A 5,032-nucleotide genomic window follows, 5' to 3' on the forward strand; every position below is an offset into this window, starting at 1 on the left:
CGAAAAGGGCGGCTCAAGCAAAAATTAGGGAAAAAATGAATACGTCAATCTCTGGTTAAAGGCGAGAGCCCCTTGACGCAAGCTCATCAAAACCAAATCCCCATCCTTATAACCATTGGCTTCAAACCTGTACTCGCCCTCATCCTCGCCCTGAAACATCATTTCTCGATCTAAAGCTACCGAAATCCTTTAGTCTATGAAAAGGGTATTCGCCCGACCACCTCATCCATACATACGTAGTCTCCACACGCACGTACGCCCACATAAAGCTAACCACATAGGTCACGCTTACGCGCATACATAGTTTGCATACACACATACATCCACGCATCTACATGAAGCAAAACACATAGGTCACGCATACGCACAGTCAGACACACGCACGGTCACCTGCACACACACACATAAGTGTTTACATGCATCCATAGACTAGGCTACATTCACCCATCCATATGCATCACTACACGCCTGCGGTCGATTTAGGGACTAGGGTCGCTAGAAAGAGCTATCTTACCTGCGGTCGATTTAGAGACCATGGTTGTTTTTGAGCCATTTTACCCGCGGTCGTGGACCAGGGTTGCTTTTGAGCCATCTGACTCACGGTCTCAGACCGGAGTTGCTTTTGAGCCATCGGACTCACGGTCGCAGACCGGAGTTGCTTTTGAGCCATTTGACTCACGGTCGCAGACCGGAGTTACTTTTGAGCCATCTGACTCACGATCGCAGACCGGAGTTGCTATTGAGCCATTACGCCTGTGGTCGATTTAGAGACCAGGGTTGCTTTTGAGCCATTTTACCCGCGGTCGTGGACCAGGGTTGCTTTTGAGCCATCTGACTCACGGTCTCAGACCGGAGTTGCTTTTGAGCCATCTGACTCACGGTCGCAGACCGGAGTTGCTTTTGAGCCATTTGACTCACGGTCGTAGATCGGAGTTGCTTTTGAGCCATCTGACTCGCGGTCGCAGACCGGAGTTGCTTTTGAGCCATTTGACTCACGGTCGTAGATCAGAGTTGCTTTTGAGCCATCTGACTCACGGTCGCAGATCGGAGTTGCTTTTGAGCCATCTGACTCATAATCACAAACTAGGGTAGCTATTTAGCCATTATCCCCGCAGTCGTAAAACAGGGTAGCTATTTAGCCATTATCCCCGCAATCGTAAAATCAGGGTAGCTATTTAGCCATTATCCCCGCAATCACAAACTAGGGTAGCTATTTATCCATTATCCCCGTAATCTTGAAATAGGGTAGCTTTTTAGCCATTATCCCCGCAATCTTGAAATAGGATAGCTATTTAGCCATTATCCCCGCAATCTTAAAATAGGGTAGCTGTTTAGCCATCATCCCCGCAATCTTGAAATAGGGTAGCTGTTTAGCCATCATCCCCGCAATCTTGAAATAGGGTAGCTTTTTAGCCATTATCCCCGCAATCTTAAAATAGGGTAGCTGTTTAGCCATTATCCCCGCAATCTTGAAATAGGGTAGCTGTTTAGCCATTATCCCCGCAATCTTGAAATAGGGTAGCTATTTAGCCATTATCCCCGCAATCTTAAAATAGGGTGGCTTTTTAGCCGTTATCCCCGCAATCTTAAAATAGGGTAGCTGTTTAGCCATTATCCCCGCAATCTTGAAATAGGGTAGCTGTTTAGCCATTATCCCCGTAATCTTAAAATAGGGTGGCTGTTTAGCCATTATCCCCGCAATCTTGAAATAGGGTAGCTGTTTAGCCATTATCCCCGCAGTCGTAAACTAGGGTAGCTGTTTAGCCATTATCCCCGCAATCTTGAACTAGGGTAGCTATTTAGCCATTATCCCCGCAGTCGTAAACCAGGGTAGCTATTTAGCCATCATCCCTGCAGTCATAGACTAGGGTAGCTATTAAGCCATCATCCCCACAGCCGTAGACCAAAACGCGTTAGAGCCATTCTCATCGCAGCCAGCCAACGTAGGCCGGAATCAAAAAGTGGGATATTCGCTAGCAGCCGATTCAGAGGCAGCACGGTGCAACCCAAAGCAGAGCCTGAAGGAATCAAAGGACAATGCCGGAGCGCGCAGCGCAAAGGTCAGGTATGCTCCCTCCTACTCTTTACGTGTCTTTTACTTTTATATGTTTTACATTGCATGTGTTGCGTTAGCAAAAAACGTTTTCGAAACACACACATCACTGTCAAAATAGAAAAGTAGGGGCAACTGTAGACACCGAGTCGGAGGACCTGTGATGAAAACCTGAAAACAAGACAGTTGAAGCGATTGGTTCCTGAAGTTTTTGAAAAAATATAAAGAATAATAAGCAAAGAAAATTAACGGCAGGGCACGGGTGCTTAGCGGCATCCTGCACGCGGACGACAATGGTCGAACGCCCGCTCGGCGGCATGGGACGTGCGCTCGGCGTCCGTCGGACGCATCGCGAGTGGCACGCCCCTGACGTCCGAATAATGCCCAGGTCTAGTGGCACGGTGCGCGCTCTCGTGGGCCATTGAGCGTGCGCACCCGATGGTGCGAAGCGCGCGTTCGGCGATCGCGATGTGTGAGCGTCCGACGGCACGAAACGCGCGCTCGGCGACCGCGGGGTGCGCGTGCCCGACGGCGCGAGGCGCGCCCCGAAGGTCGTCGGGCGAGCGCCCAACCACGTCGGGCGAACGCCCAACGAACGTTGGGCGAACGCCCAACGATGGTTGGGCGCGGGCGCCCCAACGTTGCGTTGGGCGCTCGCCCAACGCCGTTGGGCGATCGCCCAACAATGTTGGGCGGTAGCCCAACTTAGTGTTGGGCGGTCGCCCAACATGCCTTGGGCGGCCGCCCAACAACTTTGGGCGACGCCCAATTTTATTTGGGCGTCGCCCAAAGTTCCGGGACCCGTTTCTCTATATAAGGGCACGAATCCCAAGGCAAAAAGGGAGGGGGGATTTTTGAGAGAGCTTTCTCACACTAGATATTTTTCTAGAGAGAGGAAGTGGATTTTTTGGGAAAAAAACATTTTTTTCCCTAAAAATTGAAAATCTCTAAATTTCCTAAGTTCAATTTTTACTAAATTTTCATTAAAAAACGGGAGCTCGCGGTTCGTGGAATCAATCGGCTTCGACTGTCAGATACCGAATTTAAAGGTATTATCCGAGGACTAGACTCTTTATTTTATTTAATTTATTTCTCTCCTTCTATTTATTTTTTATGCTATAGTTTTTATTCCTTTAGTCATTTATTTATTTTGTCACGTTTTATTTAGTTAGCGTATTTATTTAATTTTCGTTTCGTGTTAAATAAAATTCGGTTTTGTTTTAAAATAAAAACCTCGTTTTGATATCCCAATACGAACCGTGATCCGATAAAAAGGTAGTTCGGGTATCGAAAATGTTGTAATTATAAGTTTTTAATTTGAAAGATGTTTCCAAATAACGTTTTAAAATAAAAACATCGTTTTAGGAACTTCCGTTTTCGACTATGATCCATCTTTGATAGTTCGGAGGTCCAAAACGATTGAATTAGATTTAATTTAAAGCTTTTGAACAAATCTGGAAAATATTGGAGTGCTGCTGTAATTTGCCAATTCTGTCACTAAAGGCTGTTTACCTACGGATTTCCCGTCGGTAAATCTGCCAAAATGTAAAAAATGCCATTTCCGTCCCTTTTTCTTAACTTTTAGACTTTTAATCCCTAGTATATATATATAAATATATAATTATGTAATACATGTTTTTCAAATTATTAAAGAATTTTAGTATATATATTTATTTTAGAATATTGGTATATTATTTTTATTTTATTTTACAATATAAGTATAAATATATATATAAGTATTTCCTTTTTATTAACTTAGGCTATGTTTAAATATTAGTTATTTGATATTTTGAGAAACAATGGATGGATATTAGTATATGTCATTTTTGGTATTTAAACTATATTAATTATGTATATATATGTATAGTTTTGGGAACATTTGGGTTATTTTGTTGATTATTATATGAAGTTATTTTGGATAAAGGTTATTTTCTTATTTAGGAGATTTATTTACTATTTTCATATCTTTAAAATATAAATGTATTTTATTTAGCATTTTCATATATGTAATATATAGTTTCCTTTTATTAACTTTTATTTTCTTATCTTCTCCTTTTTTATTTAAATGTATATATATATATATGTGTCTAAACTATTTTCTTTATTCTTTTGGCCCATTCATGGGTCCATGTTCCAAGAAGGCTTTATTTGAGTGTGAATATTAGTTTAAATAAGTTTATTGTTGTAAGTATAACAATTAGAGAGTCCATTAAATAAGTGGGGAAAATAAATCACAAAAAAGAGAGTTTTCAATTGAATTGTTTAAACTAATGAGTTTTTTTTTTAGATTTCTAATGTAAATAAATAGAATCATTCTTGTTAATATTTCAAATCATCTTCAAAACACCACGTTTTAAAACCTTAATCCGTTCCAAAGGCGGATTAAAGGATCATTAAAATTAAAACCGCTTTCGTTGTGAATAATAGAATTTTCGAATCACTTTCTTAAAGAATTTGTACAAAGTAAAATTGACTTGTATGTTTAACCATGTTTTCTCATTAAAAGGTTTTCATCTCAAACGTTTTCAAATACTCGAGTCGTTCCAACGGCGATTCGGGTAAACTTCATCAAACGGGGTTTTAAAACGCACCTAAATCATTCCAACGACGATTAAGGTGCGAACCATGTAAATAAATCCGTTTTGGGGAAGTAAGTTAGTGTAGAATAGACACACAACATAACCTTTAAATACGGTTGTAAATAAATCACTTCTTTCTCCCCCCTCTTTGTGTATGTATAAACATAAATGGGTGATTCTTTACTGATATGGCTTGTCAATATCATATGCTCAAAACGGTTTCCAAAAAGAGAAAGAAAAGGGTTTCAAATGAATTTTAAACTTAAAGAAGTATACGATTAGTCCGTTATCGCCTAACATGCTGAGTAGGAGGCCGGTGGTTCATAACCGGGCGATGTCGGGGTGCCTAGTAGCCTTCCTCCGGAAAGGAGCTAGCCTTCTCGGCTCGTACCTAAGTTTC

This window comes from Euphorbia lathyris, chromosome 4 (assembly GCF_963576675.1).
Source record: "Euphorbia lathyris chromosome 4, ddEupLath1.1, whole genome shotgun sequence".
Taxonomy (NCBI): domain Eukaryota; kingdom Viridiplantae; phylum Streptophyta; class Magnoliopsida; order Malpighiales; family Euphorbiaceae; genus Euphorbia; species Euphorbia lathyris.